The 25,617-nt window shown below is 36.7% G+C and overlaps 1 protein-coding gene and 2 pseudogenes across 3 annotated transcripts in view; 2 read left to right on the forward strand and 1 right to left on the reverse strand.

The window, feature by feature from the left end:
* Positions 1–25,617, reverse strand: part of FILIP1 (filamin A interacting protein 1) — a 181,891-nt gene that overhangs the window by 121,379 nt on the left and 34,895 nt on the right. The gene's annotated exons all lie outside the window — the stretch shown is intronic.
* On the forward strand, positions 5,518–20,080 carry LOC105811761 (annotated as a pseudogene).
* LOC105811792 lies at positions 24,250–24,799 on the forward strand (annotated as a pseudogene). Its single transcript, XR_001137564.1, has one exon. The product of XR_001137564.1 is annotated as a 60S ribosomal protein L21 pseudogene (transcript).

Consider the following 25,617-nt stretch of genomic DNA (forward strand, 5'->3'; position numbering starts at 1 on the left):
AGCTCAGGTTTGAAAGGATTTAGATAAATAAATCGATGATCAATTTACAATAGGATACTAAAACGAAGTTAGAAATATTTATGCACAATCCTAGCCTTTGAGTATAATGTCCTAAAAAGCAACCGTCATTCTCTTCCAAAAAGGTCATTGAGGACCCCTACTCAAAATAAAACTGTGTTAGAGATACCACACATTTGAACCAGTGCACAGTATGTTCACATTTGTACTACTAAAAGCCACGCAATCAGTAACAGGGTAATACTAAGACCCATCTACGACGTGGAATGGCCGGCAAAATTGGCTTCTTGCGATCAAGGATCACATGATTCCATGAGACCACATGGGTGAGGACCCACTGGGAAAAGCCCCCACTGTAGTCTCTGACTCTACTGACTTCTCTTATGAAATGGGTATGAGAGAAGGGTGAAGCTTCCTCTAACCCCATTTCTCTTATGTTCCTTCCCAAAATACTCATCCACATAAATCCAGTCTGCAGACATGCAGGATGCCAAGCCAGTGTTATCAGTGGAGTAGCCCCTTCCTGCTTCCTTAACACCCTTGCTAATGAATGGAGGACCAAGGAGTTCTCACAAGGGCCATCTGTTTACCATTAGAGAGGAAACAAAGAAGGGAGAGAATGTTCAAAGTTAAGCTATGGAATAACCCTATAATTAAGGTCCACAGTGAAAAAGCTTGGAGTGAAAGTTGAAAGTTTGTTAATTGTTTGGGAAAATAATTCCCTAACTTATTCCTCCAATTTTTAGATCAAATGAAAAATGAAGAGTATTAGAAAATTTGCAGTTAGAATTCATTCTGCTCCTGAAATATCTATTAAACAAAAATAAAAAGTCAACTCATAGATCTTTTTTCTTTAGAAATTTTATTCTCCAAATTATACTATTTGTTTAAAGCTCTTTATAAAATCACTGAGCTAAAGCAATCAGCAGAAAGAAAAAAACATATTTACAAATGTTATGTCAAAAGCATTAGCATTACAAGTATCAATCAATTTTTAATAAAATATATCAAGGAAGTAAACAATTTTTAAATACTGAAAATTTTTTAAACTCTTTCTGAAAAGCTTAAAGAAATATTTTGGTAACTTATAATATAACATGATTTTTGCAAATTGGTTACCCATTGGCCATATCCAGCCTGTGGACATATCCTATTTGCCCAGTATGTTTTCTATGTTGGAAAATTTCATATTTAAATCCTGATTTTTTATTTTTGTTTAAAAATTATAAAATTGGGAACACTGGGCCTACATTTTCATGTAGCAACAAAGGTTAGAAACTGAATAGCAGTTGTCCCCCTTAGATAAAGCATGGACCCCTGATGTTATGTTATCTGCCTGACTGCTTAGGCGTCTAAGTATTTGGTAAAATAGATTACCTCTAAGTTTTCTTTCAGCTCTAACATTTTAACATTTGGTTGAGCCATATTGCAAAAGGGCCATTTAACCTCTCTAAGCCTCAACTTTAATTGAATATGGGGATAATAATAACTGACAACCATTTGAGCTTTGTGGGGACAAAATGAAATAGTGAGTAGTGACTACTTAGCACAGTGCCATGCATGTAGAAAATACTTAATAAGAGGTAGAGGTAACCATAAAGGCAAATGATGGTGAAGATAATGACTCAAATATAATTCTGTGATGGCCAATCCACTCTAAGTCAAAATTAACATGCTGATTATTTTCTTCCAAATTCAACATTAATCTCATCAAAAAAAAACAACTTTTTGCCTCTAATTTTCAGAAACACTTTGCTCAGTTAACACTCAACAGGTTGGATTCCAAAATGAGATTGAGCCAATTCAAAGAAAACAGTGTTCTTTGAGTATCTCTGGTTCTCATATTCTCCACTCCTGGTTGAAACCAGCTATCAATATCTGATTTACAGTAAGCTTTGATTCTGCTTATTGCACTTGCTAAGTACATAGTCTACCATTGGCTATTCTTATTGAATACAAACAATCAATTTAACAGAGAGCTCATGCTGTGTTTACTTCTCATTCATACAACAGCCACAAACGAGCCCACACTGGACCTCACAGGAGTTTCTATCATGGGTGTCTCCCCCATTTCAAACTGCTCTGTGATTCATCTACAGTTGCGACCCACTAGCTCATTTCCTCAGCCACACCCTTCAGACACAAGACTGCTTTATTAATAATGGAGCTTAAATTGACCTGTCCCAGTATGTGACCTGTACAGATTTATCCAAACTTTAAAATTTTCATTTTTAAATTAAATTTGACTTGCACACACTGCTGGGTATATGTATATTTGCAGGAAAAAAAATTTGTATGTTCTAGTCCAACAATATTTTAGGTGATAAAATTTCAGATAATTAAAATAATGTATAACCCCCTTGGAGTTTATTTTATTGAAAATTTTACCTGTAATTGTGTAAATGTTACTTCTATCATCTCAGAACTTGCAACTGATTAAGGAGAATCATGCCAGCGTAAAGGTTGTGCCCTCGACTTTCAGTCTAGCATCAGTTTGAGGCTGAGACAAGATGGAAATGGAACTGTAGTGGTCTATGCAGCCTGACCTCCACCCCTACCTGCACCCACACTTCTCCCACCTCTGCAATAACCACTCCACCCCAAGGGAAGCCCCTCCAACTCACACTCTTCAGGGCTCTCGGAAAAATATGTTTAACACAAAAGTATTTTTGTGTCAATTCTCTGCTCAAGATTCCTAAGTCATTTGTCATTTCCCAAAATAAACTATATATCCTACATGATCTAGTTTTGTGAAGCTTTTTACATTCTCTTCCCACCCTTCCCCTCAAAGAATCCTGTACTTCAACCATGTTCTACTGATCTCTGTTCCCTGACGAGGACACCACCTTCTCAAAGCCTCTAGACCTCTGCTTCTCTCCTTCTCCTCCCAACACTACTAGTCCCACTCTTCTTTCAAGTCTCAACTCAGACATTACTTTCTCTTCCCTGGTTTCCTTAGGAAAACTTAGCTGCTGCTTTCTTCACTCTCCCTGGGCGTCGTTCACATGCAAATATGGCAGCTACCATGTTTATTTGCCTATATGTGAGCTGCTTAAAAGCTGGAACCACATTTTTTAATTTTTTTTACTCCCAGCACCTAATATAGTGCCTAGCACATTGTAGGCAACACAATATCTGTTAAATATTGAAAAATGAAACTGCTGAGTTCTTATAGCCTATATATTTGTAGATTCCATTCTGCAACGTCATAAGACTGTTCTTATTATCACTGCAACTAATTAATAATATATTTTTGTACAACTTGTTTACTACATTTTGCTTTCTTCATTTATTCCTTTGGGGTAGCCCATCTGTTTGTGCTTAATAATACCTATTAACAATAACATTTGCAACCATTAAAGTACAAGAAAAAACAACAACAACAAAACTATCTGATCTCACCTATATGATCTTACCATACAAATGTGAAACTTTACAAATGTGAAACTTTCCAAGTATTTCATAGCATATTTGTTGTGAAATTTATGGGCTAGCCATGCCACAGACTACTTTGAGAACTAATTTCAAATATATCATCACACAGAGATTAAGGAGATAAAAACTTAAATTAGGAAATTTTTACTTATAATCACCCAATTTTCAAAAATCACAAAATTTCCATTTTCTGAAGCTATCAATATAATTAGATTCTCATGAGAATAAATCAGCCCCGTTGTTCCATTCACCATTCAGATCTTTCTTTTCATAGCCAAAGGCATGTACTCTGCTAACCAATATGGAGAGGTAGTGTTTGCAGCTGCAATCATTTTAAAATATGACAAACTCTTTTACTAAGCAAGGCAAAGCCCAAATTCTCTACAGTGACATAACTGTGTTTCTTATTAACTGAATGCTGTGGATGTAACCACTACTCATCTTGGTAAAAATCTCCCTCTTGCATGTTTAGCCCAAAACTTAAATGAGCTAACCTGCGTTTCACAGTCATTCACAGAGAAAAGTGTGGCTGTATAGAATGGCATGCTCCCTTTCAATGTGCTACGCATCTCAGTGGTTTCAAATCCATGGTGGCTTCTTTAGTGGTAAACATTTCATTTACCTGGGTTCACACCCCTTAGCTTTCACTTGGACAAACCTGAAAGCTCAAGGAAGCTAGACCTGCCAACTTTTGCATAGTTTCTACCCACAACCATCAATCTCTCCCTGGCAATAAAAGGAGACTAAACCTTGGTTTGCCCCAGTTCACCTGGGAAGATGATGACTCTTTCAATGCATTTGAGCCAAGGATGACGTTCCCTAGCAAATGCAAACCGGGTGCACAATATTCTACCAGTGCTATAATCTGGGGACTCAGATTCTTTACACACAATGTGGCACATTTCCTAGACTGGCTAACTGTGCCAGTTGCTTCTAAAAAGCTAATGCCAAGAGTCTGCCCAGTCATTAAAACACCTTCCCTTTGGATTTTTAATATTCAATGTTCAATTCCTTGGTTAACATTGATGTCATATCAAATGAAGTCACCAAACCTCAGAGAGGAGACAACTTGTCTCCAAAAAAGTAATGTATTATTCAGAGGAGATGTTAAGTCAAAATCAAAAAAGAAATGATTGAGGCACAAAGTCGGTATGAACAAGTCTACAAACTTGTGCAGTATTAAGAGTTTATACATATTTTTAGCTAAAACAAAGATTGAATGTAGGTAGGGAGAAAAGAGAGAAAATAGCTATAAACATAGATTTTTATTTCTTTTAAGAATTCTTTTTTTTTTTTTTCTTTGAGACACAGCGGGTTCTTCACAGCTCACTGCAGTTTCAAACTCCTGGGCTCAAGTGATCTGCCTGCCTCAGGCTCTTGAGTAGCTGAGACCACAGGCATGTGCCACCACACCTGGCTAATTTTTCTATCTTTTGTAGAGACAGGATCTTGCTATCTTGACTAGGCTGGTCTCGAACTCTTGGCCTCGAGCAATCCTCCCACCTTGGCTTCCAAAAGTGCTAACATTATAGGCATGAACCACTGCGCCCTACCTAAAGAATTCTTTTTCCTTTTTTTTTCCTACAAGAAACACCGGCAGTAAAGCTTAAAAGTTAATTCCCTGAAAATTGCTTGTAATATACATTTATCCTCTTCCTTTGTTTTTAGTTGGTAGGAAGCATTTTCAATGAAAACTGTGGCTCATCGCACATGTTAGCTTGAGCCAAGAACTGATTTTTTAAATCTCAGAAGAACTTTGGATAAGGTCAAGGTCGCGTAAGGGAAACTGCGCAGGGAGCCTTGGGAGTCCACTGACCATCTGTGGAGGAGAGGAGATCAGCATTTTGCTCACTGGGTTTGTAGACATGAAATTTACTTTACCAAACTGAGATTTTCGACATTCATAAGACAGAATGAAAGATGGAGGCTAGTTGTCTATGGAATAAATAATAGTGAATTTTGAAAGCTAATGATAAAGACTAAAAGGAACTGAAGTTATTTTTGCATTCCAGGTGTGTGGGGTTTTGATCAAGGAAACTTTGAAAAGATCTTTATTTTTCAACTATGGCTCAAGATCTTTCTAGTGTGCCCTCAGCTAAATATCCAGGTGAGGCTACAGATACTAAATCTTCATCTTAAAAGTAAACTGTATTTAAAAACTTAAACACACCCAGAGGTCATCGCAAATGCAAAGTCAGGCCTGTTTTCCTATTCTTTGAAGATTGAGCTCTTGAAAAATCAAACCAGGTGTCAATATGGAAGAAAGGGAATTCTTCATTGGCATTTTTCAAGTAGGAAAAGGTAAAAATAATTCGTAAAAATATTTAACTATTTTTACAGAGAGCTATTCCCTAGAAATAGAATAACATCTTCCAGATAAATGAGGAGAAAGAAGTCTTTGTAATTTTGCTTCAAAGGTAGCTTACCAGAGACTAAATAAGTTTGAAATTACTGTTTGTATTTGAACTTTCAAATTAATTACATTTACTTTAACTTGGGCAGTAAACACATAACATGCATTTTGTCACACGCTCTTCCTACATCACTAATTAGCGGTGGCATCCTTTGCCTGCTGAGCCCGAATACATTCTCAGAATCCTTCTCAACACATCACTCCAGCTGCCTCCGCTAGTCGATCAGAGTTCCTGTTCACAGGATATGTGTTTGGCATTTTTGCTCTCAATTCTGTTAGAATGAAATGTAATTAATTCTTATGTGCTACTACTGTATAAATGAGATTTCAAATTAACCTCTTTAAAAATAAATGCCTAATTAGCCTGGCTAAAAACAAGCTGATTAAACTTGAACAAGAGTAGAACATTGCAGGAAATAAATTAAAAAAATAATGATGTTTATTTGGCTACTGTGGAAAAAAATTCTGAGACATTTACTCCCAGCTTATATCTAACTTAAACTTTAAGTGTTTAAGTTATGAGTCTTTATGACTTATTCAAAATAATCAATGGAATCTGGAATTGCACTCAGTAATATAATAACCAGTTAGAAACTATTACTTCTGGTTAAAATATACATAATTCTGAGTACCAAATTAATATATCCGATTATTCTAAAAGAGAATTTATTGGTGGGCTTATTAAACAATCACAAAATATTTATAGGACATCTCTTGAAGTCAGGAATTAGTTGATATAAGTAATGTAATCAATTTGCCCCACTTTGGAAGTGACATAAGTCCAAATGCTGTGGACTTCTCATTTCATGTTGGGGCTGCAGGAATAGGGTTGGGTGGCAGGGAGTGGGAGGAAACCACATGTTCCAGAACAGTTTCAAAACCATAAGCCATTGACTTGCCATGATGTTTAGGCTGAGGTTCTGCTTTGAAATGTTGATCTGTATAAATGTGATAAACAAAATTCAAAGGCAAGCTACAAACTGGAAACATAATATGTAAGTAGTATGTACAAATATGTGTCAACATACTTATAATTAAGCATTAATATAATAACCAAAATACCAATAATTAATGATACTATAAAAAGAACTCTTCTAAATCAATACAAAACACTAATAGGCAAAGGGTATCAATATGTGGTTCACAAAGAAGATAAATTTCTACTCTAACATGATAATATATTTAACCTCATACATGTACAAAGTTGTACTTAGAAAAATTAGTGAAATTTATAGTGCAAGAACAATATAATATCATTAACAAAGAGTTACAAAACTAAATGCTTGTAAAGACATGGTGAGATAAGGACTCTCATACACGACTCACAGAAATGTCAATTGATACCAGGTAGTATGGAAAACAAATTCCTCCTTTTCTTTCTGTAAAGTAATTTGACAAATTGATAAAGAACCTCAAAAATAGTCATTCATTTGGACCCAATAATCCCAATTTCTGGGACTTTATCCTTAACATATAATCAATGATGCAATCAGAAATTTACTGATAAGGACTTTTACCAGTGTTTTAATAATGGCATTGGATTTCAAATTCAATAATATTGGAAACAACTTAGATGACCAATAAAAGAATTATTAAATAAGTTATAGTTTATTCATTTGATGGGAAATTACACAAAAATAAGAATTAGTTGTAAAACTGTATCACTGTAATGCTAATTTTGTGAATATAATGTCCAAGATATTCAGAAAGACAAAACTTGGAAAATACATCAAATTATTCAATAGACTTTTATGCATGGTGAAATTGTATATGATTTTTTCTGTATACTTATAGTGTATACTATTCTGTATCCCAAGTAGTCTACAGTGAACACAATTTATGTAATCAAAATGTTTGTATCCCTGTAATAGTCTGAAATACAAAATAAATAAATAAAAAATAAGTAAGTGATGACATGATTCAATATGAAGGTGTCATATTTTTATGACAGAAAGAAACAGAAGAATGAAAGAACTGTTAAAGAATATTGATAACTGAAACCCTGGCCCCTAATGGTAGATGTTATATACTATAAATTGCAACCATAATTCTCAGCAAGGCAAGTGCTGCAGTCTCATCAAGACACTCAAGTCAAGACTAGTACACACATCAGCTGGTCATCTTGGATTACCCTGTACAGCTTTGGGGCTGTCTCTCTTTATCCTGACCTTCTCCCTTTTGCTTTGCTTCCTTAAGTCATCTTCTTACCCAAGAGGCCTATCTCCTTCATGAAATCTATCTCAACCCACTGCAACCTCTATCCCCCTAGAAACCTAGAGTATGTATTGTCTATACCTCTCATTTGGCGCGTAACTTAAACTGTATCGTCCTGTTTTGGGGATTCTTTTTTTACATTGAGACTTTGATGCCCCAACTGGATTTTAAAACTCCATTAGGGAAGGGATAATATTGAAAATTCTTTTGTAGCCCTATTGAGTCATTCAAGAAATATTTATTGAGCACATAGTGTATGCCAGGCACTGTTTGAGGTGCTAAGGATATATAGGTGAAATTTTTAAAAAGGAGAGGAAAAAAACCTCTGCCCTCAAGAGGTTAAAATCTAGTGGCAGAGGCTGATATTTGGTGTCACATCATATGCGATGCAAATACAAAATAAGTTATGACAATGGTGGTGACAGTAATGAAGACAGAAACAATGACAAAGAACATTGTGCTAGTTTTCCGTTGCTGCCATGACAAATTACCATAAATTTTGTGGCTTAAAACAACATCCATTTATTATCTCACAGTTTCTGTGGGTCAAAAATCCAAGTACAGTGTAGTTCAGTTGGTTCTTCTGCTTAGGGGCTCACAAGGATGTAATCAAGGTGTTGCAGGGCTGTGTTCCTTACTGGGGGGCTCTGAGAAAGAATCTGTGTCTAAGCTCACTCGGTTGTTAGCAGAAATCAATTCCTTGTAGGTGTAGGACTGTGGTCTCTGTTTCTTTCTGGTATTAGCTGAGAGGATCTTACCCTCTAAAGTCCTCTTCCTTGATCCTCATACATAAACCCCAACATTTCAATATCAGCAACAATGCATTGAATCCTTCTCATGTTTGAAATCTCTCTGACTTCTCCTTTTGCTGCATCTCTCTTGCTTCCAGCTGGATAAAATTCTCTGCTTTTAAGGATGCATGGGATTAGATCAGGCCCACCTGCATTGTTCAAGATAATCTCCCCATTTTCAGGTCCATAACCTTAATCACATCTGCAAAGCCTCTTTTGCCATGTAACATAACATACTCATGTGAGCCACAGATTAAGGTGTGGACATCTTTGGGGGTCCATTCTGCCTACCACAAACAGTAATAACAACGAATAACTATATGGAACACTCCTAACTAAAATTATGGACTCTGGAAATTTAGCTGGATTCCATGAAGCGCAATGTCTTTTCTTCTTATGAGAAATATTTCTACAATAGGGTTGATTTCATGATGACCAGATGGAGTGCACATTGATAATTTTTAGTTTGTCAGTGTTTCTAATTAGCAGAAACGCATTTTAGCCATAGTTGAGTTTTCTCCTAATTACCCATTCCATTTTTGTTGGATCGATTAATTTATTCATCTTTGTCCCAACATCAGTCAGACATTGAGAAATCCAAGGAATGAGAGATGTTTGCTTTGCGGGGGTAGGGGAAGAAAAAGAAGAGTTGTGCATTACCTCATAACAACCAAAATTATGTAACTTGTCCACAGGACAAGATCAGATCCTGCAGTAAATAGAAAGAGCATCTAAGAGGTGGGCACATTAGAAAGAAAGCTGTCTGGCCCCTTTGCGGGTGGAAAGAACAGAGTGGTCAAGGACTAATCCTGTGTCACCACAAACAGACTTTCAAGAGATTGTGGAGGGGACAATGCCAAATTCATACGACAGACAGCTCTTTTAATGCTTGTACAGTGCCACTTATTCATTTGAGGAAGCAAGAGGAAATGCTTTTAACCCCGATCCCAGACACAGAAAGAAGCCCAGGTTTAAATGCCCCTCCCTGCCCAGGACAGAATGCCACTTTGCCCAGGAGGAGAACCAGTTGCCCAGGCCCGAAGATGACATCACATCTTGAGGGATGAAAAAAATAAATTGTGGGTTTTTTTTTTTTCATAGCATGAAATGTATTCAAAGCTCATTTCTACAGCAATGTCCTAGCACCAATGTCAGTTGGGAATAAAAATGACTAAAGAAAAAAATTTTATATGTAATTAATGTTGGATTTCAGGAGCAACCAAATTAGAAAATTCAGGCAAAGGTGCATTATAAATTGTGAAAGAAAAAGATTTTTTTTAAGGTGGTTGCTATTCCTACTCTCAATTCCAACTCCTTTCTCTCATCAATGAGAAAATTGACCTCAGAACAGCTTGACTTTCTCAAGATCATGTCATTTCCTTGCTCAAGAAACTTTTAAGGGCTCTTCATTGCCCATCAGAAAAAGTTTCACCTCTTAGACTTTCATTCAAGGCTTCCTCATCTTGATACATTTACCTTTCAAATCAAAGTACCAATTAATTACTAAACAGCTACTAAAGTCAAGACAATATGCTGCCAACATAGGCAGAGTAACAAAATACGCTCTATTTCTTAAAGAACTTTACAATCCTACTATTTCCCATATGGACAATAACCACATAATTAAACTTATCTGTCTACTATACCCCAAACTTACACTCACCTTTCCTACGTTGGCATCTTATTCATGCCATTTCCCTCACCTTATATGCTCCCCCTCTCACTACCTCTTCTTTCCAAATCTCACCCATATTCCTGGCCCCTCTCAAATGCTATCTCTTCTAAGGAAGTCTCCCCACACACTAATAGACCAGTAGTTCTCAACCAGGGAGATTTTCCTCCACAGGGGACATTTGACAATGTCTGGAGGCACTTTTGGTTGTCACAAAGGGGTAGAGGGTTCTAATGGCATCTATGAGTAAAAGCTGGAGATGCTGCTAAACATTTTATGGTGCACAGGACGGCCCCCCGCCACACAATAAAGATTTATCCAGGCTAAAATGTCAACAATGCTGAAATTGAGACACCTTATACTAGAAAGAAGCAGGATCTCCTATGAACTCTTAGAACACCAAATGTGTGAACAATCTTTTCACATATAGCATATATTTTAGCCTATATTTATTTGTCAGATTTAGCAAATCAATATATAGGTCAGTTAAATCTGAATCTCAGATAAAGAACAAATAAGTTTTTAATATAAGTATTTTTCATTCAATATTTCAGACATACCTGTGCAAAAAAATTATTCATGCTTTATCTGATACTCTCTTTGCTACTTTTTCCCTGTCTGCACGTATTCTTACCCTAAATGCCTGGGAAGTTTGTAAAAGAGAGGAATAATTTTATGCTGTTCAGTCTTCCTTCAGAGTTTAATTTCCTGCCTATAGGAAGCATTGAAAAAAACCTTTATCAAGACAGCGATAAAATAATTTCTATCCTTTAGTACCTATGAGTACTCAAGGCTTACAGTTATCACTGCCATATTTTGCCAGTTTCAATATCCCAAGATGCCATCATCTTTATGCTGAATCTTCAAGCCCTCTGCTTTCATGAAGACAGGAAGTCCCAATGGAAAAAAAAAATGCCAGATCCTAAGTTCATCAGTGAGTCTGGCTCAGGTTGAAAAATCAGTGTGTCAATTTTGGAACAATACAAAGACATAACCTAAAACTGTTTCATTTTATCATCCATTTCTCCACATGCACACTTCTTTACAGTACTCTGCTCTTTATATGTAATTTCTCAAGAGGTTAGAGTAGAAGGAAGAAGGAGTCAGCTACCTGTGGCAATCCCTCCACTTTCCGTTATAGCTGACGTGGGGTAAAATGTCCTAAAATTGGAACAGGGTTAAAAACTCAAAATGGGCCGGGCGCGGTGGCTCACGCCTGTAATCCTAGCACTCTGGGAGGCCGAGGCGGGCAGATCGTTTGAGCTCAGGAGTTCGAAACCAGCCGGAGCAAGAGCGAGACCCCCGTCTCTACTAAAAATAGAAAGAAATTAGTCAGACAACTAAAAATACATAGAAAAAATTAGCCAGGCATGGTGGCTCATGCCTGTAGTCCCAGCTACTCGGGAGGCTGAGGCAGAAGGATCCCTTGAGCCCAGAAGTTTGAGGTTGCTGTGAGCTAGGCTGACACCACAGCACTCACTCTAGCCCCGGCAACAGAGTGAGACTCTGTCTCAAAAAAAAAAAAAAAAAACTCAAAATGCCCTAAGCACTGAAAAGATTATCCTTCACCCTACTCCAATATGGAATTCAAAATAAGTTCAATCTGGTACTTTTTAAAAATAATTCTCTCTCTCTCTCTCTCTCTCTCTCTCTCTCTCTCTCTCTCTCCTGTTTTGTCAATGTTATCAGCACATGCTTAGTCTTCCCAGAGGGAAATCAGCAGTGGCTAAAATGAATGGTCATTATCTAACACCTCTATCCTAACAACGTTGAAAATATTCTTTTTTGGAAAGATATTAATATTTCTATGAAGGCAAAATAAAATAGAAACATCCTCAAAAACCTGTTCTAATGGAAGTCTGTCCTATCCTTATAATTATTCTAATTTGGAAAACTCCAGGGAGAACAGAACCATGTCTTCCTTAAAATTTTTACCTAGGACAACGGTTTTCACTGTGGTGGAGGAGAGAGCGATTTTGCACCACACACACCCCCCCCCCCACTACCACCAATAAGGCTCCCAGATTTAGCAAATAAGTATTCAAGATGCTCAGTTAAATCTGAATTTCAGATAAAGAACAAATAAACTTTTAGTATATGCCCTGTTAAATATTTCAAACAAACCTATACAATAAAATTAGTCATTCTTAATCTGACATACAAATTCAAGTGGGTATCCTGTATTTTATGTTGCAAACTATCCCCAGGGGACATTTGGCCATAACTAGAGACATTTTCGGGTGTCAAAACTAGGGAGGATGCTACTGCATCTAACAAGTAGAGGCCAAGGATGCTTTAAATATTCCACAAGATCTACGAAAGACCACCACAACAAAGAATAATCCAGTCCACAATGTCAATAATGTTGAAATTGAGAAGTCCTGATCTAGAATGGCCTTTGAAAACATTCAATCTGCCCTCTTCTTTTTACTAGAGGGGAACAGAAGGCATGGAGGAGTTAAAGTGGCTTGCTCTAAGCCTCATAGCTAATTAATTTCAAAGTTGGTCAACTTAGAGGCAAACCCAGAAAACTGGTTCCATTTCTGTGTGGCCTGGAAATATTACCTACTAAAGCAGATACACTTAAGCTATCCAAAAGTGGATTCCTTCAGACTTCTCCAATAGAAGACATCAATCAAGCCCCTGGGTGGCCTCTGGCTGGGAAGAAAAGAAGGTATAGGGTTTGGGATAAAATTTTTGTTCAAATATTTTTCCAAATCTTTTTCTCCACTCCTAATTTTATTTATAGGAAAGGAAGGAAGGGAAGAGTGAAAATGCTGGCTTGGCATGAGCTCCGATTATGTCTACTCTGTTCTACTCCTGCTTTTTCTCTGACCTACAAGGATACATTGTTTGAGTCTTTGGGAGAGCCTAACTTTCCTTATTTAAGGATCACCCTGCTCCTGGATGTGAGAAACTTGCTTAAATAAAAACCACCCAACGAAGTTATTAAGCATTACAAAAGGAAAATGAAGGCATTGATGAAACCTACTAGAGATTATTTGGGAGACAGCCAAATGTCAGAGGCCTGTGGAATAACACGAAGTGGTGTACTGAAAATGTATTCATACGTCAATTCTTGCCACGTACGGTTTGCTTGGAGGCCCCAAAGCAAGCAACATGGCTCATCTAAGTTAAGAGCTAGCCAAGATAATCTAATGACCTAAGAATCTAATGACACTATACACTGTCTCTGATCCTGCTTGGTTTTATTTTAACAGACCAATTTTTATTGCTTCTTTTCTGTGAGTGTCTGCAATGATTCTCTGCCACTGCTTACTGAAATATATTTTTTAATTATGAGTGGAGTTTTTTCAAATGCAGTTTTCAAAATATTCATTCAGCATGTTATTAATTACTAGTATGAATTTTTGGCAGGACTGGACTAAAGAGTAATAATTGCTTTAACCACATTATCTAACTAAGGAGGTACTCACCCTTCTAAAAGAATTTTTGCATAAAACATAAAAACGAATTTAGGAAGGGCATATTCTTTTGGAGATGTTGGAAAAGAGTTTCCCACTTCATTCTCAGTCCCCTTAGCCCTAGCATTCAATCATTGTAAAATTTTCAAAAGAAATAAGACTTTACCATTTACAATGCTCTTACCATGCCTGATACAAAGATTGGAAGATAATTTTCAGAAACCTCAAGTCACTTATGTGTTTCCTGGGAACCAACTTTCCTAAATATTTACAGTAATCCCTTCAAGTAAGTTAAATAATTATAAGTAATTCAAATCAAATGTTATTTTGAGAAAAGAAATGCTACTGACTCCTGGCTCTAATTTTCATTTTATTTGGGAAAGCACTTAGACCCCAACATAGCTGATAGAGATAGCAATGATCCTGTGATTAGGAGTCCCCAGAATTCCTTCTGCCATTAGCTCTTCACCTAAAAGACAACAAAAAATCTCCCCAGCCCAGTCAGTTGGAGCATGTCTAAGGACACTTTGGTTGCGACGCCTTCAAGTATTTGGTGTGGTCTCCACAACTGCAACCTTCTTCAGGAAGTATGAGGCCCCATCAAGCTAACTAGAACCCCCAAGGTATCTTTGCTAAGTCTCAGCAAATGTGTGAAGACTAAAAAAGGATAAAGATATTCTCCCCAGAATTTAGTAGCACCCTTAGGTGAAAGTCGCCTTTCTGCTATTCTAAAGGAACTCAGCTCTTATACACTTTTTTGATGACTTAAAGACATTATATGTACATTAACATATTTTAAATACATTAAATAAATACATTAACATATTTTTTAAAATAATCTAAATATTGTTTGGGGGAAAGTCTATCACATTTTAGACTGGATTTTACCTAGGAGTAATGTTGGATTTCAAATCATTTCTGTAGTTTAGAATTCAGGATCAATAAACTATTTTACAAAGTAAATATCTAGGAATTTCAGTCATCTTAGAATGAAAATAATTGTCAGAATTACTAATAATGATTTTCATTTGCCACTGAGGCTTGATTTAATACTGAGGTAGAAAGTTCTCCTTTTGGAAATAGGAATTCATCCTCTATTTCTGATAGTCCAATGTGAGCCCCAGTCCCAATTATGTGGTTTTGTGCATCTTATCGCAGAAGATAACCAAGGCAATTTTGGCCAACAGATACTTTAAAAGACTGAGCTTTTCTGAGTGTTACAAAAAAAAATCTGTTGAATTAGAATATTTGTTAGCATTTTTTTCCCAGCTTTGGTGGACATGATTTGTTTATAAGAGAGATAAGATATGCTGATAAAAATAGAACTGGCTCAAACAAGCTGATTTATGAAGAAATATTTAGTACTTTCAAATTTTTCTGTGGCAAACATGTTATGAGTTATGTGGGTACATAACTCATATAGGGTTTACTGTTTACTGTAATAAACCCCCCCAGACCTTGCTCTCTAACTGACCTTTCACTTTTGTACAAATCGTCTCACCAAATCTGAGTCAAAAGAAATCGAGTCTCTCCTACACTTTAAATCTAAGCCGTAGAAAACCTCAGCCCACAAAAAATTATGATAATAACAATAATTAACATATGCAGCCCTGCTATGTGTGGGCATTGCTCTAAGCTAAATCAACTTGCATAACTATCAGATCTACCCTATAAGATGGTGCATTATTCCCATTTTACAGATGAGGAATCTATGACACAGGGAAGCCAAGGAATGTGTTAAATATTTCTCTGCTAGAATTTGAGCCCAAGCAGGTTAGGCTTCGGAGTCTATTCTGTTACTGCCTCTCATGACACCATATTGGCTTAGACATAGAATTTTTTCCTTGCCTAAAATTATGTTTATATATATATGTATATATTTTTTTTAACGGGGTCATATGGATTTTTCACTCAACATAATATTAGGAATATTTTTCTAAATTTTCATAAAGAAAAAACCAAAGTTCATTGTACTAAAAGCACAGAACCAATTCAGAAGTTTGTCCTGATTTGTAACATAATTTCCTTCAGGAAACTTACAGCTTGAGACCCACAGTTTAGGAGGAGCATTATCCCCGGATCTGAGGGACATAAGGCAATTATTTAATTTGTTTAGACTCCTTTTATTCTCTCACTCAAAAATGAGGGTGATAAATTAGGTGGTCTCCAGATTCTATGCACTATGCCTAGACATACAAAACATTCAAAAATTCTTACTGAGCACCACTTTAACAAGGGTAAAGCATGTACATGCAACATAGGTGCTCAGCAGGAACAAGGACAGGCTTCACAGTGTTCGTATGGGGCAAAAGGAATTATTTTCTCAAAGGCACCTACAAGAACTTTAAGGTGGGGATAAGGGCTTGGGCAAAGGTGTGGCTGCCCAGGGACCACCCAGATGTAGGATATGCTGGTTCCCAGTGCCTGTCTCCAGCAGTGTGTCTTAATTCTCTTCCCACACTCTCCCTGCTCCTTTTTCATGCCCCATATTTGTTTCTACACTTTCTACCATTTCTCTTTCTTCCCCTACCAAGTGTGAAGCCCACATGGACCTGCCCTTTCTAAGTATCTCATCTCTTTAGGGCCCAGCTCTAGATATACCACAATCAGAGACGATATTTTAAATAGTTAAGAAGCAATAAGAATGGATGTCAGCTATAGTGCTAAAGTGAGGTTCTGTGGCCCCCTGTGGTGAGAGAGGCCCAGAAAATCCCAGGGGATGGGCCACACGGCTAGAATGGCAGGGTCAGTGGCCGAACAGAAGGGACTGACCCAATCAGAACAGATAACAGCTGTAAACAACTAGTGTGCCCATCCCGGTGTGCACCACATGACTATAAATCCTGCTCATAACCAAAAAGAATTACAAACAAAATTAAATCTTATTAAGTCTTATGGATTAAATCTCATGTATGTATATACATAAATATAAATATAGCTATGCACAACAGCTGCTTCAAAAAAAATCTCTTTCCTCTCTCACCCTATTCATTTATTCATTTATTTATTCTTTAGAGACAGGGTCTCACTCTGTCATCCAGGCTGGAGTGCAGTGGTTTGATCATAGCTCACTGTAAACTTGAACTCTTGGCCTCAAGCGATGCTCCCGCCTTGGCCTCCCTAAGTGCTAGGATTACAGACATAAGCCACTGCACTCGGCCTCCTCCTCAACTCTAAACTCTAAAAAATTCTGCCTCGAACTCAAGCCAAGCCACTGCCCACTCTATGTTTACTCCCCTGGTACCTCTTGGCTCTCTGGGATGCAGAGATGGGTCATTCTGCACAAGCAGCCCCCATCCCTTTACTCGTTCCAAAGAAATCACTTTCCTATCATCTCCACTCCTCCACTACTCCTATCAGGACCACAGTGGCCCAAGAGCAGTTTAGGTGAACGAGAGAAAGTCTGTGGTAGGGGAATGGGGGTCAAAGACTGTGGCTACTCAGACATTTGTTTATTCTTCACTGTCACAGGACTTCATCTATACTTGAGATCTTCACGATGGCCACAAAATAAAAAATGAGCACACTATATATAAGAAATATGAAGTTAAAATATTAATATTTGGCTGTTAGTAGAGAATAAACAAATTAGATCACTAAGAAAAGGATATACCTGTGAGCAAGGGGCCGTAAGGCCAGGGCCGGAGTCTGCATTCAGTACCATGTCTCAGGGCATGTGTGTATCTTAGAATTGCTGTTCTCAGGGCACAATGAAAACTCACTGTTGTGCCCCCTACATATCCCATACTTCCTTTTTCTAAATTTTAATCTCATGGAAAGGAAAAAATTCATTTATTCAACATAAACACTTCTTAGCACTTAACATTCAATATATAGAATAAGCAACTAAATCGTTGAATTATCTTGTGCTATTTTAACTGGTTACTGTGTGTCTGTGTGCGCATCTGCGTGTGTGTTTGTGTGTGTGTGTCTCTGTGTGTGTGGTGGTGATGAGAATAAAAAGAAAGAAAAATAACTAGCTAATTATGTCCAAGTATAAACATAGCAAAATATCTTTTCTTTTACATAAATACCGAGTTTTGGATTACTCAATTAAGAAAGCAAATCAGCCTAAAATAAACAGACTGAATGAGTTTCCTATGTTAACTCATGTGATTCCTCTGAAACTTCCAAAACAGTTTTCTGGGTATCATAAACTAAGGGTCCTTTGCATAGCATGGACCACATAGTATATTTGACCTAGAAAACAGCCAGAAAGCCTTAACAGGAGAGAATATAGTAAAAGAATTACAGTTAAAAGTAATATAAGTTAAACTTAGAATAAGATATCTAATGTTTCTTATCTTATTTTATTCATATTAATTCCTCTAGATTCCATGACCCTAACTCAGAGTCGGTGAACTTTTTCCTTATTACTATATTTCCTTATCCAGAGATGTTTGAAAATGGTAATATTTCTGAAAGAGGTGCTAATTTCATTGTTCACAGTAAGAGTTAACAGGGTTAAAAACAAGGTAGAGAAAGGAGAGGACAGCTGAAAGAATTGCTATGTTTCTGCAGCGTTAAAAAAAAATCCGTGCTGTATGAATTAAAACCATGGAAAACTATCATGATGTCTAAATATTTAAAAGGAAATATTATGCTTCACAGAGGTCATTCTGGCACAGATGTTGGACTGTTCCATGTCTGCCCTTACGAATCCAAGACATCAGACCCTTGATGTCATCCGTGTAAGACTATAATGCTCCACAATTTTGATTAACTTGTTTTTATGAGACTCAAGGCCTGATGCTCAAGTACTTACATTTCATTATTTCATTCTTTTAAATTAACATCAAGATTTTCTTTCCTATGACTAAAAGGAAATTATTTATGCTGCAGTGGTAAATGAAATATATTTAAATTATAGTACTCTGTGTTTAACTGCTAAAAATATTATGGGGGTAGGAGGAAGTTTAATACCAGTGTATGTCCTAACACAGTATTGATATTAATATTAACAAAAAACATTAAAGAGCTTTCTGCAAAAATCACAGAAAAAACCTGCACACTCAACATCCATGCTTGCAAGAAATATTTCCTTTTTTAAAGCCAAAATTAATGCCTGAACATTTTGTAAATGTTTGCAAAGCAAAATTTATGAACAGGTCTCCTAGCTTATACTAAGATCAAAATGATGATATTTTTACCTCACAGCCAACAAATACAAACCTGATGTACAAAGACTTGCAGTTGATTAACAGAGAATATATTTGCTTACCTATCAATAATACTATTTTCATCCTATTTTGTTCTCCCTAATCTGCACTTGCATATCCAGCAGCCTATTCAACTTCTCTGCTTTTATCTTTAATAGACATCTCAAACTTAACATGTCCAAAACTCAACTTCTGGTCTTACCCTCAAACTGCTCCTCCTGCAGCCTTCCCCAATCCCACCAATGCTGACTCCATCCTTTCAGTTGGTAGGCTGAAACTCTGATTATTCCCTTTCTCTGACATCCACATCCAATTCATCCAGAAATCTTATAGTTGTACATAGAAAATATACCTAGAATCTATCCACTTTTCAGCACAACATTGCTACCACCCTGAATCTGATCACCATCATCTTCTCCCTGGATATTGCAACAGCCTCTAACAGGTCTTCCAGCCCACTACCATGTCTACTTAACACAGGAGCTAGACTGCGCCTTTTAAAACTTGAGTCTGGGAGCCACCACAAGCTTGGCAGTAAAAGTCCCTTGCAACTTCTGACCATTGAAAGAACACAGAGGTGACCAGAAAGGAGGAGGAGATGGCACGGTTATCTGGGGTCTAGAAGATGATGAAGACATGACACTTGCAAGATGGACAGAGATGATAATTGGGCCTCTGAGAACAATTTAAGAAAATCTAATATATGGCCTTAAAATAGAATGTGGACGTAAATACCCAGAAGTACCCACCTTTTGTAAGATTTGTAACAAAAATTAATATGAATAAAGTTAATAGTTCTAATGGAGTGGAGACCCAGGAGCCATATTAGGGCTAGCAAAATGGCAGTATTCCTATAGCATTAAAGTTGTCCTGCAAGAGCTTTGGTGCCTAATGATGTCTAAAAACATAGGAAACTCCTTCAGCCACCTGAAAGATGGTGTTACAGCAGTTAATCTAAAAGAAAAACCACGGGCCTTTCTCCTTCCCTCCCACTTAATATAAATGGTCTTCATTTTCCATGGTAGTAAATTTTCTAGATATGTCTTATAGACCTCAAAGTACTGGAAAGGACGCTCCCATTCAAAGGCAATTTATCTTAAGGTACTGCAAATGATACTAGTTTTTTTGTCCATTTGAAATATATAAGTTGTGCTATAACAACAATAAAAAAACTTAAGTCAGATCATGTTCCTTTGCTGCTCCAAACCCTCTCAAGAAGAGTAAAAATGTCAAAGTTCTTACAATGGCCTTTACGACTCCACTGGATGTGCCCATCTGTCGCATGTCAGATCTCTTCCACAGCTACTCTCCCCCTTGCTTATCAGCTCCAGCCACACCAGCCATCCCTCTGTTCCTTGAGCACCCAAGCACGTCCCTGGCTTAGGCCTACCCAGGCTGTGCTCTCTGCCTAGACTACTCTTTTCCCAGAAATTCATACAGCTTACCCCTCACCTCTTTCATGTCTTTACTCAAATGTTACCTGCTCTGCAAGGCACAGCCTGACTATCCTATTTAAAATTATAATCCTTATTTCCCTACAAACATCCAGCACTCCTGATTCCTCTTACCTTGCTTTACTTTTTATTTTTCATAGCATTTATCATCTTAAAACTTAAGATATTTAAAACTTATTTATTATGTGTATTAATTACAGTATCTCCCCCACCCCCAGAATGTAAGCTCCACTAGGGAAGTAATCTTTGTCTGCTTACTGGTGGATATATCCCAAGCATCTAAAGCAATACCTGGCATATGGTAGGCACTCGATAAATATTTGTTGAATTACGAATGGATGAATGAATGCAGGGGTTTATCAAATAGTGGGAATTCACTGCTAGTCTTCATTCATGTATCCATTCATCAACAATTTTATCAATTACCAAGTACCTATTCTATATTCAGTATGTATCTGTACTCCATCTTCCTGTTAGACTTTCTGACAATTAAAATCTGGAATTATATTTGATATAGTAATCTACAGAGATAAAACTATTGGTATGTAAAGGACCTAAATTAAGAGATCAACTAGGTCAGTGCTGTCCCACAGAGCTTTCTGTGATGCTAGAAATGGTCTCATCTGTGATATCTGTTAAGTAGCCACTAGTCACATGGAGCTAGTGAACACTTGAAATGCAGCTAGTAGGATTGAAGAACTGAATTTCTATTTTATTTTATGTTATGTTAATTAGTTTAAATTTAAATAGCCACATGTAGCTAGTGATTACTGTACTGGACAGCACAGCTCTAGTTCATCTCTCTGCCTCTACCTACGGCTTTTCCTAAGATACCCAAGGCAGGTTGTTAACTATACCACTATGTTTCTCAGAAAAGATGATTAACAGCTAGTTACTGTTTCCTATTAACTATGCTTTCCGTGGTTCATGAATATGTCTTCTTTTAGAATTATTGTTACTTTGTCAGCAGAGGTAAAGCTTTTATATTATCTCAACCAATTATAAAATATGAAACCTTCAAAATTTACCCTCTAAATCCAACAACATACTTTACATATTTCAATACTTGCATAATATAATTTCTTTGACTTTTTCACTTAGTTTTCCAACTTTATTGAGGTATAGTTGATATACAAGAAACTATGCATATTTCGAGTGAATAATTTGATGAGTTTTGATATAGGCACATGCCTATGGAACCGTCATTATACATAATGGTATTTCAAAGCTCAGATGACCAGGGCCACTGTTGACCCACAGGACATCCTTGTGTAAATTTAAAAAAAGGGCCCTTCCTGCCTGGTGGTTGCTTTTCTCTGTGAGGACACACAGCAAGGTGAGAAATAGTGAGCTCGATCTCAGTGCTCACCTGCCTCCTCAGCCGGATGCCTTCCTACAGTGAACAACATACTCAATCATCAATGGCAGTCCTGCAAACTGGTCTGTTAAACTCATTTTCAAAATGTCCTCCCAGGGTGTTGAAGGTTACACTCTGGTTTCCATTTCAAGGTGGTAGAATGAAAATAGATTGTAGTCTCCTCTTCCCCTGGAAACCACTGAATTTTTAGAAAGGAGTTTTTTTGAAATTCATATAATCGGAGAACATTATCAAGCTTTGGAGGACCATGAACTTTGAGAAGACACTGGAAGTCAGAAAGTAAATGATGTTATAAGGATGATTTAAAACCACAAATCAAAAAAAGAATAGGAAAGTGCTGCAAAAAGTGTTGGGAATGGAATCAAAGGACAGGAGGGCAGGGGACAACAGACAGTGTGATTATTAGAGGACAGCAGCAGGAACAGCAAGGTTGAACCATGAACTTTCCCTCCACCAACATAGGCTACATTGTGAATCAAAGAGCAGCAACAGGAGTTGTCTCCAGCTGAGAGCTATGAACGTGGAAGCTTGAGTTAGAGAAACAAAGTGGCATCCTGAATGCCCTGGATGCCCTGGATGGTTGGAACCACCTATAGGAATGAGACAACTCCTCTCCCACCAGAAGCTTGGGCCTCTTAGATACCCTGCCCAGTGGCATTCTCATCCTTCCTATACACTCTCTCTTTTTTTTTTTTCTTTTTTTGCAAATCTGAAGAATGGCTTAAGTGTATTTTTTTTATGTCAGAATATTAATTAAGAGTTTACAAGGGTGTCTGTTACATGGATATCCCATATAATGCTTAACTCAGGGCTATTGGTGTGCCCCTCCCATACATTCTCGAAACAGACTGAAATACAAGTTGTGGCAGCAAACCCTGCCCCTCCCTCTAAGCAGCCTGCGGAGGCACATAGAACAGAGAGCCTAATAAGGAGTCTCAGCTACAAGGATGAACATTCAGGAATCACTCAGCATTGGAGGAAAGCCAATACTATTAAAAAGAGATATAACAGAGTTCTTCGTTTTTAAAACATGAAGAACTTATACCTGGGAACCAAAATTAATATAGAAGTTAGAATAGGACTTTAGAATAATTACAACTCATATCCACAGAAATATTTGAGGGAATATTAAATCCATAGAAAATAGTCAATTAGAAAGTACAGTTATTAAAATTTTTATCTTTTAAATACTCAATAAGTAGGTCAAATAACAGAATGAACACAAAGAGCAAATTGCTTGACTGTAATATTAAGCCAAAAATTTCTTCTAGAATGCAATAAAAAGTGATGAAAGGATATAAAGTATAAAATAAAAATTAAGAATCATGTAAAATAAAGCCAAGTATTCCATCATCCACCTAATTGGAATTACTAAAAGAGATATTAGCGGGAATAGAAAGAAACTAATATATACATTAGTCACTGTTTAAGGACCAACCAAGTTCTGAGTAAGATAAATTTAAATAAAAATCCACAGCTAGATATTATATTAACATTTTAGAAAACTAAGAATAAAGGATAGAAATGCTAAAATCTTGGGAAAGAAAAATAGAATCTCCTACAGAATCTCTTTGATAACTCTTTGATGAATGAAATAAAAGGAACAAGAAAAAAAAAACGTTAAGCCTGTCATTTGATACCCAACCAAACTATCATTCAAGTATGAAGATAAAACATGAAGAAACTAGAAAGTTTACCACCTACAATAATTCTTTGATATAATTGTGTCAGCCAAAATAAAAATAAATATAGTAATAAGGAAGTTCTAAGAAGCCATAGTGAACAAAAAATCCATTAAATTACATTATTAACCCTAGATAAGTGTTGATTTTTTAAACAACAGTAATTTTTAAAATAACAATATAGAACTAGAATTCTAAATTATGTCAATATGGGGGGAATTGGAATGGGATGGAATTGCAGCATATAAAGATTTTGGTTTTGTTTAATGAACATAGAGACACTGATTAATTCTGGATATTAATAGAAAATATATTTAGTTATATGTGCTAAAAATTGAATAGGATTTACTAGAAAAACACAAATACAATTTATGATTTTTACGCTATCAGAAAAAAGTAGAAGAAAATTAAATCAATACAACAAAGGTGCAGAAAACTTGAAATAATATTCAGATATATAACCCCCCCCAACCAAAAAAATTATCAGGTCTACAAAATTTTATAGGCAACTTTTACCAACTCTTTAAAAAAATGGAAATTTATATTTTAAACAAACAAGCATGGAAAAATATGAGAAGCCACCAAGCCTCTTAAGAATGTGCCATAGGGAGCCGCCATCTTCCAGTAATTTGCCAAAATGACGAACACAAAGGGAAAGAGGAGAGGCACGCGATACATGTTCTCTAGGCCTTTTAGAAAACATGGAGTTGTTCCTTTGGCCACATACATGCGAATCTACAAGAAAGGTGATATTGTGGACATCAAGGGAATGGGTACTGTTCAAAAAGGCATGCCCCACAAATGTTACCATGGCAAAACTGGAAGAGTCTATAATGTTACCCAGCATGCTGTTGGAATTGTTGTAAACAAACAAGTTAAGGGCAAGATTCTTGCCAAGAGGATTAATGTGCGTATTGAACACATTAAGCACTCTAAGAGCCGAGACAGCTTCCTGAAACATGTGAAGGAAAATGATCAGAAAAAGAAGGAAGCCAAAGAGAAAGGTACCTGGGTTCAACTGAAGCGCCAGCCTGCTCCACCCAGAGAAGCACACTTTGTGAGAACAAACGGAAAGGAGCCCGAGCTGCTGGAACCTATTCCCTATGAACTCATGGCGTAATAGGTGCCTCACACTTTGTGAGAAGCAGTGAGAAGGAGCCTGAGGTGCTGGGACGACCTGTTCCCTATGAATTCCTGGCGTAACAGGCATGGCACACTTTGTGAGAAGCAAAGGACAGGACCTTGAGCTGCTGGAACCTATTCCCTGTGAATTCATGGCATAGGAGACAAAACTAATAAAAGCCGCTGGACTCTCAAAAAAAAAAAGAATATGCCATAAGCTTTCTAAAAACTTCAAACAAGACTACATAAGGAAAGAAAACTATATCCTCTCTCACATACAAAGATGGATGCAAATCACTAAATAGCAATCAATTAAAAGAATAATGCACTATGATCAGGTAAGATTTATCCCTGGAATGCAAAAGATAGATTTTTAATGGTGAACAACCAATGTAATTCACTAACTTAGTCATATGATTTAGGAGAGAAATAATTTCAATAGATGCCCAAAGACTCAAATGTGATTATATATGTATATATAATGTAAGTGTGTGTATGTGTGTGTGTGAAAACAAAGAACAAAAAGAAGCTTCCTTAATTTGATAAGGGGTATCTACCCCAAAATATAGCAAGCATAATACTTATTAGAAATATTGTCTTTAAGATCAGGAACAAAACAAGAATGCCCACTGCCACTGGTACTCTAGCTTAGCCAATGGAATTAAATAAGTAAAACCATATTAAGTGGTTTAAACATTGAAAAGTAAAAGACAAACTGCTATTATTTACTCAGGAAATGATAGAAAATTCAAGACAATCAAATGAAAAATTACTATAACTAAGAATAGAATTCAGCAAAATGGCAAGATATAAAATCGACATTAAAAATCAACAACTTTTCTATACATTGCCAT

Source organism: Propithecus coquereli, unplaced genomic scaffold (genome assembly GCF_000956105.1).
Source record: "Propithecus coquereli isolate 6110/MARCELLA unplaced genomic scaffold, Pcoq_1.0 Scaffold24, whole genome shotgun sequence".
Taxonomy (NCBI): domain Eukaryota; kingdom Metazoa; phylum Chordata; class Mammalia; order Primates; family Indriidae; genus Propithecus; species Propithecus coquereli.